Raw genomic sequence first — 14,187 nt, 5'->3', positions numbered from 1 at the left:
AAGTGGTTTCTCCTATCTGTGAGTGATCTGTATTTCTGCACGCAAAGAAAGCAACCTGTTGGTCTCTTGTTTTCAGCGCCAACTTATGAATGTTTACTTAGAAGAAAGTCCTACCATGTTTTTTGGGCTAAACTCTCACGTAAAGTTGCATAAGAAGGCAGCCTATATTCTCTTGGACCGTTCATTGATACAGCTAGGTCTTCTCACTTTCTGCTTCCAAAATCAGTCATGTCTCTCACAGAAACTTTCTAAAATGTATACACTGGCTGCCATCTTGTCCTGCTACCCAGCACACTTGTCTGTACTTTTAAAATCTTTTTATTTGCCCATGCAACCATAATTCTGCTTATATTTCCTGTTACCTCCTTGTGACAGTTGCTCCTACATTTCTGCCACCTGCAACTACCTGAAAAGTTTCCTTTTGTCTTAAATGGTGGTGGCAGGGATGTGAATTATTTCATTCTAAATCAGTTGAGTTACAGGAGAGAAACAGATTCTAGGATTATTGTTTCTGGAAGTGGTGGCTCGCTTTAACTCTTGCTGTCTTCCCCGAGACCCCTTGGCCAGGCAGTCTCAATTTCTCTCTTACCTCAAGGCCAGATTGACAGAAAGAAAACACAAAAGCAGGTGAAATGCCCCTGAGGATGCTGCCTATCAGTTGATTACGTACTTGGTTTTCTCTTGGAACAGTTGACTGCAAAAGTTCTGATTTTATGGTGACATCTCTCTTCTTACTCTAATTTTGTATTTGGGGTATGAAAAAGTAGACTCTTTCCAGCAGAGTACCCTCTTTTTGTTGTCTAGCTGTGTTTTAAAACATGCTGTGCAATGCATAGTACTGGCCTCACTCTTGCTTCTACATTGCGCATGTGGGCGGACAGCACTTGGAAGTTGCAGTTGAGTCAATTTTGATATTCCAATCTCTCCACTTCCTTGGGCATAAGTACCACTGAAGTCTGTAAGAATTACTTTGGAGCAAACATGCATAAGATCATGTTAAGAACAATTTTTTAAATCAATACAGTAAGGGTAGGAAGAATGGGGAGGCTCAGTGTTAGAGGGCACACTCTGCATGCTTCTCAGTTTTGGTCCTTGGCGTCTTTGCTTAAAAAGATTAAACAGCAGGTGATGGGAAAGATTTCTGCCTGTGGCCATTAAAAACCACTGCCAGACAAAGTAGACCAGGGAAAGCCAACATGGCACCCTCCAGGTGTTTTGGATTACAACTCATTGGCTCCACCCACCATGGCCAGTGATCGTGGATAATGGTTGTAAGCCAACATGATAGCTCCAGATGTTGTGGACATAGCTGGAGTAGGCAGTATTGGGCAGATGGGTGGCTGGTCTGACTTGAAAAAAGGCAGCTTCATATTTGGGGTAGGAGAGAGAGAAAGTGAGAAATAATGTGATAGCTGTTTGGATTATTAAGTTAACATGGTTACAACAGAAGCTATCAAATGGGATATGTCTCCAGGGAGACAATGTATTCCCAAATTATGATGAAATTTGTGTTTTGAAATAATGTATTTGTATTTAGTTTTTTTTTATAAATTATTTTTATTCAGTTTTTCCAATACAAAATTTATACAAATCATACATATTTTTTTATATCCATTCACTTTTTGACTTCCCTCAACTCTGATACTCCTTCCCTTCCTAATTTCTTACACATTTCTAAAGCCTTTCTTCAATTGTTTTTATAAATTATTTCTTAGTTTTACTCATATTCTAACATTTCTTCTTACAGAGCTTCATTAAAGTTTACAAACGTTATTTGATTATCACTTAATTTATGCATATATTCTGTAAACTTTTCCCAATCTTCTATAAATCTCTGATCTCGTCGATTTTGGATCCTTCCAGTCAGTCTATCGAGTTCTGCATAGTCCGTCATCTTCATTCTCCATTCATCTAGTGTAGGCAACTCCTCTTGCTTCCATTTCTGAGCCATCAGTATTCTTGCTGCAGTCACTGCATATAAAAATAACTTCTTTTCTTTCTTATTAATCTAATTCCCTGTAATACCAAGTAGAAACGCTTCTGATTTCTATGTATTTGGTTTGCATGGAGTGCCATTTCATCACTACAGACTGTCACATCATCCAGCTACCAACTGTTTACACAGACTTAGGACAGTTTTTGTTTATATTCATTACTTGTTACAATTTTTGCCTTCATTATTAACATTTTGGATTGTATTTTCCTGAGCTTGGAAGAGGTCACTGTTTGCTTATATTACTCTATGCAGGGTTGCTACATAATTATTAATACTTTCAATATAAACATGCTTACCGTATTTTTCGCTCTATAGGACGCACTTTCCCCCCTCCCAAAATGAAGGGGAAATGTGTGTGCGTCCTATGGGGCGAATGCAAGCTTTCGCTGAAGCCTGGAGAGCGAGAGGGATTGGTGCACACCGGCTCCTCTCGCTCTCCCCGCTTCAGGAAGCTATCCACAAGCCTTGCAAGCCCGGCGGGAGGTCTCTCTACAGTTCCTGATGACTTCACGGTTATTCATTGGTGGAAATGAAAGGTGATATTCAACTAAGTTGTTACATGCATGGAATGATGTTTGCTTGCACACCTGGGACTTCTTTCCTCTTGTCCCTCTGTCTGCCCCCTGTGCCCCCCATTTGCTCTGGAAGGCTGGGGGAACCCACAGAAAAGGTTTAGGGGACATTCAGCCTTATGGGGGGGAGTCTTGTTACACGAGTGGACCTCATTATGTGCATGCATTTAGTGTTATGCTGAATGCCACCCTTTATTTTAAAATTAGGGCTGCAGCTTTAATTGATGAATCAAAATGATGAATGAAAGTTCTTGACCCAATTTAAAAAATTGATGCTCCCAGTCCTCCGTTGATGATGCTTTTTTGAGGTGAGCTACTGTAGCCAGGCTACTGCGGGAGGCAGTGGAAGACAGAAGTGCCTGGCGTGCTCTGGTTCATGGGGTCACGAAGAGTCGGACACGACTAAACAACAACAACACTGTAGCCAGGCAACCCCCCCCCCAATAATCATGAAATGGGAGATTGCAAGGGTCACTAGGGCACTTTCCCATTTCCTATGGGAGGTGTGCCTGGAGGAGGAAGTTGAATGTTAACTCACTTATGCCTGGAGCCACGGGGTCTAAAAAGGAACATATGAACAAAGGTCCATTTAGTCCAACGTTTTGTTCCTGCAGTGGCCAACCAGATGTGTGTGGAAAGCCTGGAGGCAAGACATGAGTGCACAAGCATTCTTCCACTCCTAATCTCCACTCCAGCCATTGGTATACAGAGCCATATAGTCTCCCATAACGGTAGCCGCTGATGATAGCTTTATTCTCCATGGATTTGTCTAAACTTGTTTTAAAGCTGTCTAATTTGGTGGCTGTCATTGCATGTTGTGCTAGTGAATTCTATACTATGCTCTGTGTGAAGAAGTATTTCTTTTTTTCTGCCCTCAATCCTCCCACATTTAGGTTCATTGAATGACCCTTAGTTCTAGTATTATTGAGAACATTCTTCACTCTTCCCTTTCTCCACACCTTGCAGAGTTTTATGCATCTTTTATTATGCCCCCTCCCCATTTACTCACCCCCCCCCAAACTAGAACCCCTCCAAATGTAATGTTACCTCACAGGAATGTTTTCCCAGCTCCTTGATAATTTCAGTTGCCTCTTGCTGAACTTTCCCAACTTCACAATAGCCTTTTTTGAGCTGAGACAGTATATAGTATATAGTATTCTAAGCATTATGATATTGTCTGTTTCCAATGATGGGGAGCATTTGGTATCAACCTTTGGAGCAGTGAGATGTTTGCTGATGGGAAAAGGAGAAAGTGACAGTTTTGACTAAAAAAAAATCTGATAATGTGTGGAGATGAATATCTGGTGACTGCCACTATCTTGACCACCTGAGGTAGGAACCTTGTGTTCAGAACTGGAAAGGAACAGAATTGCCCTTCCTTCTGGGGATATTGTTGCAAAAGTTTCTTTTTAAAAATGCTACAGTATGTGTTGGATCAAGGGAACTCATCACTAAGAGGGCTTAGGCAGAGAAAATGTGGAGAAGACTTCTAATTTCAAAACGCAGGGAAGGGACTTCTACGGTATATGTCTGCCAGTTATGTCAATGGTAGCATCAAGAAGAAGCATTTGAAACTACCATAGCATCCATCCAGGGGTCTGCAAATTTGGACCCCTTTTTGTATCATATTGGCTCATCCTTTTCAGTTTTCCCCCCAATGTGCTGGCATTCTACAAATATATGAGTGGGTTGATAAAGCAGTTCAGTTCAGTCCAGTCATGTTGATTATAATGAAAAATCAAGAAACTATAAAGTACTTGTGTGGCAGTGATCACATGTGTTTTACTGTTTGGCCTGGCATCAGCGTCAAGAATATTCATGACCATCATGGTCACTCATGATACAATATGTAAGGAAGGGATTCATCTGTACTTCTAACTGGATGTCATCCTACTCAGGGCACTGTCAATAAAAGGAGGCTTACTGTCTCTCCTCCCTGACAATGAGCCACGTCAAGGGGACAGAGAACATTCAGGTGGACTGGCTGAGCAGACCACTGCTAATGCCTGGGCTGGAGCACCTCTGTAGACAGATATACAAGAAAATGTGGCACAAAATGAAGTGAAACTATTCACATCTGACTCAAACCACCAACTCAGATACTTCACCCGATTCCCATCCCACATGGTGGAAGGGATGGATGCCTTTCATCTGACCCCCTTACTTGCAAGTTTGCTAAAGAAAATATGGCTGGAGAAGACAGAATTCATTTTAATAGTACCTGCAGTGCCTCAGTGCCATTTTAGCCAAGTCAGCTGTGGTTCTCAGATATATTGTGTCTGGCCATAGCACTACCATAGACTCTGCCAGCACATCAGGAGCTGCTCAAACATCCACTCAGTATGGCTGAACATGACCACCTGAAAGACCACCGGGAAAAGACTCACAAAGGGGTGGATTGCTGGACTATAATTCCAGCTGATTTTGCCTCCCACAAACCAGTCACCCCTGTGGTTCTACCTGGGAGACCTTCTTATGCTGGTACAAGAAGAAACACAAAAGCTCTTCCAAAGTGCCACTACCAGAAATTGTACTGTTCCTACAAGATGGGTTCAAATTGGGGCTCAAACCAAACATGTTGAAAAGACAGGTTTCAGCATTGTCCTCAATCCTATCTAGATGTTCATTAGCTATGCACAGCTCACATCCTTATCTCAAGCAGTCCGTGATACAACATAGGTTCCCAACATGGGATCGACATACTGTCATGATGGTCTTACCACACCTACTGTTCAAGCCCCTGAAGGAGGTGCCACTCTGAATCCTATTGTTCAAAGTGTTGTTCCTGGTTTCTGTGACCTCAGCAAGACTCATGTCTGAACTTGGGACCTTGTCCATTTTAAAAGAATTGTGTATCATCTATAGAGATCTTGTAGCATAATGGACTGATGCTACCTTTATACCAAAAGTTAACTCCACATTCCACAGTCAACAGAACCTTATAGATCTGACATCATCATCATCATCATCATCATGATTAAAATTTGAATACCCTGTTTGATCTGAAGATCACAAAGTGGTTCATAACATAAAATACAAAATGAATACACAACAAGCCTCTTCATTCATCCCTTTGTGGTGTACTGGAATGCCATGCAGTAGTGCCTAGTCATAGTTTTCCTTTTTTTTTGAACTGGAAAGCTATGATTGCCAGCTTCAAGACAAGCAAAGATCCTGGGGTCCCCCCCCCCCCCATGAAGTGGACTAGAAGCAAACTGTGGTTTGAAATTTGTTTTAAGATTTTGGCTTGTTCCTCAATTGTAGCCCAGACTCAAGTAACTCAAATATATATGCTAGGTGCCAAATGATTCCTTAAACAAGGGTAACAGTTGCAAAAATGGAATGCCTAGTTGCCATTTTGGGGCAAGATGTTTTCAATATGACTTTTTGGTTTCTAAAATTCATTCTAATTGTGCAGATAAAATCTAACTGGTAGAATTCTCCAGATGGTGGAGATGTCAGAGGCCATCTTGGTGACCAGGCTTCACTTGGTCGCAAGTGGTTGATAGCCAGATGCACACAGTGGCGGAGCTTCATGCTCTGGCACCGGGGGGGGGGGGGAGAGAGAGTAGGCGGGGGTGGGGCTGGCACACGTCCTGGGGGTGTGACACGCCACCCACAGGGGTGTGGCATGCGTCCCGCGGGCATGGCACCCAGAGTGCGGGGCGGGGCAGCTGCGATGGCACCCCCACTGGGATGGCGCTGCCGGGGGCGGTGCACTCCCCCTGCACTCCTCTTCCTCTGTCAGTGGATGCACATCCGCCTGGTGTCTGGCTAATTTCTAACACTGCTGTAGCCACATTTCCCCATAGTTAGACAAGCATAGAATTATTAATAATTAGAATATCCCTGGTTTAATCATAATTTGCCTGAAGAGCAAAAGCCTTGTTCATCTTGTGGATTATTAAGATATATGAATGAAATCTGAATGAAGCCATAGTCATTTTATAATCCATAATGTTTATTTCACATATAGAAGTGAGTTTTGTTTAGGGATTTTGTTCTGTATTTAGCCTGTAAAATATGTCAGAATGTCTCATAAAGTATGATCTGAGAATAACTGATTTATATAGCTTTGAATCTGAGGAGAAGTGTAAAGCCAACTGCCTTCACTAAAGTGGTTAATTTTGAATGGTGAAATTGCTTGAGTGTGGCCTGAATGGCAGGAATAGCCTGACCCTACAATTTTAGGGTCTGCTTTTTCTCCCTTTCTGGAATTCTCATGATCCATTGATTGGCATGTATTTAAATTTACAAAGCAAAAAAATTTAAGATTACATCACAGTTAAAACATAAATTGATCCTGAATTTTCATTCAGACCAAAGCCAATCTAGTCCATCTTTTCTCCCACAGTGGCCAGTTAGGTGCTTTTGAGAAGTTCACAAACAGGATTTAATGATAATAGCAATCCCCTACTGTTTATGTCTGCTGTCTGCTATTGAGGTTCCATTTGGGGCTATTATTGCTATCAATAGCCATTGGAAGGCATATTCAGTAAGGAAAAGTAATTTTTTGAAGTAATCTTAGGGCTAGAAACACATTCTGTTCATCATGAGCCTCTTCCTTCCAACTCCAAAATGGAAACGGGGGGGAGGTTTGTTGAGCCCTGTAGTATTCTGCCTCCCAACTTTTGAAGCAAAGGAAAAGCAGTTCACTGTCAGCATATGACAATAACAACTGCAAGAAGGAAGGAATGTGGTGCTTATGCGTTGTTTTGTAAGTGTCCCAGCAACCAGCATGCACTAGACCTGGAGTCCCCACCACAATGGCAGCAGAAACTGCACTATCATAAACATCTCCCTTGGCATCAAGGCCCTCTGCTTTTCCTAATTTAAAAACATGTAGATGCTTAATTCTGCATGGAGCTGAGTATGTGCCCAATTAACCATGTTGGGTTAAGCACCTGCTCATATATCTCTGGCACTGAAATCAACAGGTCTTAAACATGCTTAACTTTAGCTTGATAATGTCCCAAGTTTGTAGCCAGTTCTATTAGAACTGTCTTTCTTAAATGGAATGAGAAGGCATGTGTGTAGATAATCCTAGCTACTGAAAAGTGGTTGTGTTACTAATTAGGCAGAATGCCTGTCCATATTACTGGACAGTGCTGCATAAACATAAACCTGCATGTCCACATGCTAAGTATCTTGATAATACTTTTTTGTGAACTGAAAATAATTGCTTTGGGATCTGCCAAGAATACCTAAAAAGTCTGGAAAACCCTTGGTTGCTGATAACCTATGTACAAATACTTTTTAATATATTGTAAGGATGCTTTTTTCTGGTGTGTGTGCTGTGCAATACTTGGGAAGCCCAAGAATCTCAATGATTCTGTGTAGTCAATGTGCGTGAAAGAGGAAAAAGAAAATTTTGTTTTAGAGCAAGGTTAGGAAACATGTTCACCTCTCCTTTCACATGCAGGCCACCTGTAAATCACTTGACATCATTGCATAATCTGTTAAAAGTTCAAAGGAGTTTTGTACAATTGTCAATCTGTTGTTTGGTGGTTATAGCAACCTCCTTTGAAGCTGTGCTTTCAGCACCAGTCATCTGTAGGCCTGGGCGAAATATCGATATATTGTCCAAAACCAGTTTGAAGTCCATTTCGTGATACCTGTTTCATAATTTTTGACCTGGCAATATATCACGAATCATGGTATGTGTCTGTGTGCCATGCAAAAAATACAGTGGGGAAAATGATGAAGCCAGCCAAAGCTTCTCTTGATTCCTGCAGCCCCTGTTAACTCTGCCGACTCAGCTCTCCCCTGCCTCATGCAGGGGGCAGTGAATCACAAGAACAAGTGCTGGCAAAAATCACAATGCAGGAGAAACCTTGAAGTCAGCCAATGCCTCTACATCCTTATTTTGGACATCATGATATATGTTGGTATATCACGATGTTTAACTGATGGTATATCACAATGTTGAAAACCAGATACCGCCCAGCCGGGAGCGCACTTTCAAAGAGGGTCCCTGTAAACGTCAGTTAGCTCATCCTTGGTTAAAGAGAGATGTAATGAGTCCCTAGGACACTTCCTGGAGATGGTGGTCTGATGCAGAGGAGGAATGGGGTGGTTTTGGGGGAGTCTGATCTGGCGAGAGCTCGAGTGGGTAGGGGTTTATGGTTATGGCCACCAAGACATGGATGATGTAGGGGAAGGTCCTAGTGGCATTGGATGGGGGGAGATTTGGATCTCCAGGAGGGCTTGAATGAATTATCTGTGGGTCTTCTGGGTGCTTCTGTACCTGCGAGAGAACTGGCTAGAGAGCCCTTTCCTTTCAGGGAGAAGCCTTCCCCCTAGGAGAGGTACCTAGGTAGTTAAGCTACTTTTGGCATCTCAATCTCAAAGGACACAGTGGCGCCAGTGGTGGTGCAAGCTGACACTGCATGTTTGGCCAACCCAGAGGAGTGCCTAGCCGGCACAGTGTGGAGTGTATGTTGCTCGTTGAATCAGCAGCTTAGCAATGCCTGGTCATATAACTTAAAGCTCTCTTGTGCCTTATTTTCTCACCTGTAGACCTATGTTTGGGCACTGTGCTGAATTCCTGAATAAAACCTGGTTGTGGTGAAAGCTCAAGTTCTGAATTTGATGAGTGGAGCCAGGACAGGAGGCGCCTTAAAGTATCTGCAGGGGGGGAGAATGTTCCTAAAATGGAGCATTTTTGCCTTTGTGGAAAAAACTTCATATAGCTTCCTCTGGAAAGAAAAGAAAACCCTCATTTTTTCTTTCTTTCTTTCCAGGGGAAGCTGTTTGCATTCAAAACATTGGAGGAAGCACTTTGAATACAAACTGCTTTCTGTGCAGCTGATCTCAGATGATGGTTGGGATTTCAGCTGTGCAAGGTTCTTTTCAGGCTCCTACTATCAGCTGATCGTTGGTGCCTGCAGAGAGTCTTTGAAGCACTGACAATCAGCTGATAGTTGAGGCTTCAAAGTTCTCTGCAGATCCCTTTTGACACAGCTGCAACTTTGCTTGCCCCAGTGGTTTTAGTAGGCGTAACTCAATTGAGAAATTGTAGTCATAAAGGTGCATACTGTGGTAAGATTAGGAATACTTGTTAGTGGCATGCTTTCTGTTAGAGGTTTCTCAGAAAATAGTTCAGATATTGAAATAAAACATTGAGCTTACCCCTCAATTATGTCTATTAAGTATATATGAGCATAGTAATTCAGACATTCAAAGAGTTACTAATATTTCTAATAGCATCCTACCGATAGTTCAAAAATAGAAGAATATGGAATGCCTAGACTTGTCACTGTTGTATCACAATGTATGGGATGTAGCCATTGTGGACAAACTAAGACATCAGTTATGAGTAGTTGGGAGCAAGGAAACTCTAGATTAGTTTTTTGCTATTTTCACACCACACCAAACAATAATATGCCCCTTCCTTAGTGAAAACTTGATCTGGATGTTGCATTAAGTGTCTTTTAAGAAACAGATAGGACTCTTTCATAATACAGTTTCTCCTTGTTTCCAGGGTCAGCGGGTCTGGACGGAGCAGGGCCGGAGATGAGTGATTAGTGAATTATAAACATTTTTTTTGAATGTATGAGAAATGGATATTTTGTACTTATACTGTATGCATATTGTTGATTTTATGCTTTATTAGGTGGCAACATGTCCAACATCTTTGTCTGTTTTTTAAAATGTAGATTTATTAATAAAATTGGGAAATGACTTAGGAAATAAAGTGGAAAAGAAAATTAAATACTTAGGAGTTTGGATTGCATCTAAAAATCTGAACTTATTTCAAGATAACTATAAAAGTGTGTGGACCGAAATTAAAAAAGACTTTAAAAAATGGGAGCAAATGAATCTGTCATTTTTGGGTAGAATATCTGTAATTAAAATGAATGTTCTCCCCAAAATGATATTTTTATTTCAATCATTACCGGTAATATCCAACTCCAATTGCTTTACACAATGGAAAAAAGACATACTAAACTTTCTATGGCAAAAGAAAAAAAAAGATTAAATATAAAATACTAACAGATGAAAAACATGAGGGGGGGTTGCTTTCCCAGATTTGAAATTATATTATGAAGCAACCTGTTTAAGATGGATGAAAGAGTGCATCAAATTGAAGGGTGTAAATATACTGGTGCTGATCTGATCTATGGGTGGCACATGTATAAAGGTAAAGGACCCCTGACCATTAGGTGCAGTCATGACTGACTCTGGGGTTGCGGCGCTCATCACGCTTTATTGGCGGACCGGTCATGTACAGCTTCCGGGTCATGTGGCCAGCATGACTAAGCTGCTTCTGAACCAGAGCAGCGCATGGAAACGCTGTTTACCTTCACGCTGGAGCGGTACCTATTTATCTACTTGTACTTTGACGTGCTTTCGAACTGCTAGGTTGGCAGGAGCAGGGACTGAGCAACGGGAGCTCACCTGTCACAGGGATTTGAACCGCCGACCTTCTGATCGGCAAGCCCTAGGCTCTGTGGCTTAACCCACAGCGCCACCCGCGTCCCTATCTTTGGTATAAGAAAACGGGTTCACAAGGGATTTTTAAATCATGTGTCTGTCTAAGGTCTGGATGAGGCATAAATATATTTTAGAAAGTAACACTCCTGGTTGGTGAAAGCGGTTGCAGTAAAAAGGATAAATATGGATATGATCTGGGAAATGGACAAAGACCTCCTTGAATATAAAATGGCAACATAAAACTAAGAGATAGGGAGGAGGTGTCAAAATTGGATACTTGACTGGTTTCAATACTTCCAAACAAAGCATATTTTTTAAAAAAGATGAAAACGATTTGCACAAGAAGAATCAAAATGTAAAAAAGTGATTTTAGGGTCTAACAAAAAAAAAATCTCTAAAATATATAAACTATTGCTAGAAAGGGAGACTAAAGATGAACTTATAAAGGAGGCAATAACAAAATGGGCTATTGATATTAGGCATATTATTGAAATTTCTGAGTGGGGAAAAATATGGAATTCAATAATGAACTCTGCATGGTCATATAAAAGAAAATATGCAAAAAAAAAAAAACAATATAGATGGTATTGGACACCAATCAAACTGACTATAGTGTATAAAAGAAGATCAAAACTATGCTGTAAATGTCTAGAAGTAGAGGGTACATTTATTCATTTATGGTGGAAATGTAAATGAGCAAAGGAATTTGGGGAGATGGTGTACAACAAGTTAAAAAATATATTTAAATTCACATTTCCCAAGAAACCGGAAGCACTCCTAGGCATACTTGGGAATGAGTTACCAAAGAAGGCTCACAGCCTATTTCTATATGCAGCAACAGCTGTGAGGATAGTATAGGCAAGATACTGGAAACAAAGAGAGACCCCAGGGAAAGAACAATGGCTAAATAAATTAACTGAATATGCAGAGCTTGCCAGTATGACATCCAAAATAAGAAATCAAGATGACAAAAAGATGAGGAGTGAGTGAGAATATCTAGGGGAATATTTACAAAATAATGTCCTCAAATATAAATTCCAGGTAGGGGATACTTTGTGACCAACAGTAGACAATATAAAAGATACTAAAGTGTGGAAAATAAGATGAAAGAATTGATGCATATGCAGCTGAGCAAGAAATAAAAAGAACTGTCATGGAATGCTGAGTGGGAAGTCGAAAAGAACTACTGTATAAGAATGGAAAATGGTGTAATTTGTAAAACTGAAAACGAAAAAAGGATGAGTTCTTTCCAGCACAGAGTTTCTGTTTGAGTGCTTCTGCAATGTTAACCTTTCAGTATTGATTTTATTATAGTATTTTTCAGTGCTCTGCATATTTAAAAGAATATGTTTCTCAAAGAAGCAACCCAGTTGAGTTCAGGTTATTTTCATAGTTGGCCAATATACTCTGTTGTAACTAACACTGAAAAACAACAAGGGAGCCCAAATCTTACTCATATTCTGCCAAATATAATGTAAGAACTTTTATCTTTTTGTGTTCTTAACCCTGATGCTACTGATAACCTGAATGCCAAATCTTCAAAGTCTTCAGAGAGAAGAAGCTAAAAGGAGAACTGGATAGGAATGCTTTTATCTGCAGAAAAGTAGAAATGTGTTACAGTGGGCATCATGTGTCCCAGATCTCTGACTTTGCACAGCAGTGTCCTTTTTTTTTAATCAGGATCTCACCTGAATAGCACTTTACAGGTTTTAGCCAGATAGTCAAGATTTATTGCAGTAGTTTCAGCAAAATCAGTAGATCAATATTCATTGGAACAGTATTTGTTGTTCTTGTTTAGTCGTTTAGTTGTGTCCGACTCTTCGTGACCCCATGGACCAGAGAACGCCAGGCACCTCTGTCCTCCACTGCCTCCCGCAGTTTGGTCAAACTCATGCTGGTAACCTCGAAAACACTATCCAACCATCTTGTCCTCTGTCGCCCCCTTCTCCTTGTGCCCTCCATCTTTCCCAAGGGTCTTCTCCAGGGAGTCTTCTCTTCTCACGAGGTGGCCAAAGTCTTGGAGCCTCAGCTTCAGGATCTGTCCTTCCAGTGCGCACTCAGGGCTGATTTCCTTCAGAATGGAGAGGTTAGATCTTCTTGCAGTCCATGGGACTCTCCAGAGTCTCCTCCAGCACCAGAATTCAAAAGCATCAATTCTTCGGCGATCGGTCTTCTTTATGGTCCAGCTCTCACTTCCATACATCACTACTGGGAAAACCATAGCTTTAACTATGCGAACCTTTGTTGGCAAGGTGATGTCTCTACTTCTCAAGATGCTGTCTAGGCCTGTCATTGCCCTTCTCCCAAGAAGCAGGTGTCTTTTAATTTCGTGGCTGCTGTCACCATCTGCAGTGATCATGGAGCCCAAGAAAGTAAAATCTCTCACTACCTCCATTTCTTCCCCTTCTATTTGCCAGGAGGTGATGGGACCAGTGGCCATGATCTTCGTTTTTTTGATGTTAAGTTTCAGACCATATTTTGCGCTCTCCTCTTTCACCCTCATTAAAAGGTTCTTTAATTCCTCCTCACTTTCTGCCATCAAGGTTGTGTCATCTGCATATCTGAGGTTGTTGATATTTCTTCCGGCGATCTTAATTCTGGCTAGGGAGTCATCCAGCCCAGCCTTTCGCATGATGAATTCTGCATATAAGTTAAATAAGCAGGGAGACAAAATACAGCCTTGTCGTACTCCTTTCCCAATTTTGAACCAATCAGTTGTTCCATATCCAGTTCTAACTGTAGCTTCTTGTCCCACATAGAGATTTCTCAGGAGACAGATGAGGTGATCTGGCACTCCCATTTCTTTAAGAACTTGCCATAGTTTGCTGTGGTCGACACAGTCAAAGGCTTTTGCATAGTCAATGAAGCAGAAGTAGATGTCTTTCTGGAACTCTCTAGCTTTCTCCATAATCCAGCGCATGTTTGCAATTTGGTCTCTGGTTCCTCTGCCTCTTCTAAATCCAGCTTGCACTTCTGGGAGTTCTCGGTCCACATACTGCTTGAGCCTTCCTTGTAGAATTTTAAGCATAACCTTGCTAGCGTGTGAAATGAGTGCAATTGTGCGGTAGTTGGAGCATTCTTTGGCACTGCCCTTCTTTGGGATTTGGAACAGTATAAGCAATAATAAATATGTCAGCTTATATTTCTCCATCTTATGAAAATAGAAAACTGCAAAAATAAAAT

At 41.2% G+C, this 14,187-nt stretch overlaps 1 protein-coding gene across 2 annotated transcripts in view; it reads left to right on the top strand.

Moving 5' to 3' along the window:
* GSK3B (glycogen synthase kinase 3 beta) overlaps positions 1-14,187 on the top strand; it is a 66,270-nt gene that overhangs the window by 8,212 nt on the left and 43,871 nt on the right. The gene's annotated exons all lie outside the window — the stretch shown is intronic.

This window comes from Podarcis gaigeae, assembly GCF_964106915.1.
Source record: "Podarcis gaigeae genome assembly, chromosome: 17".
In the NCBI taxonomy this organism is placed as follows: domain Eukaryota; kingdom Metazoa; phylum Chordata; class Lepidosauria; order Squamata; family Lacertidae; genus Podarcis; species Podarcis gaigeae.
This window is presented reverse-complemented; position numbering and strand designations above follow the sequence as displayed.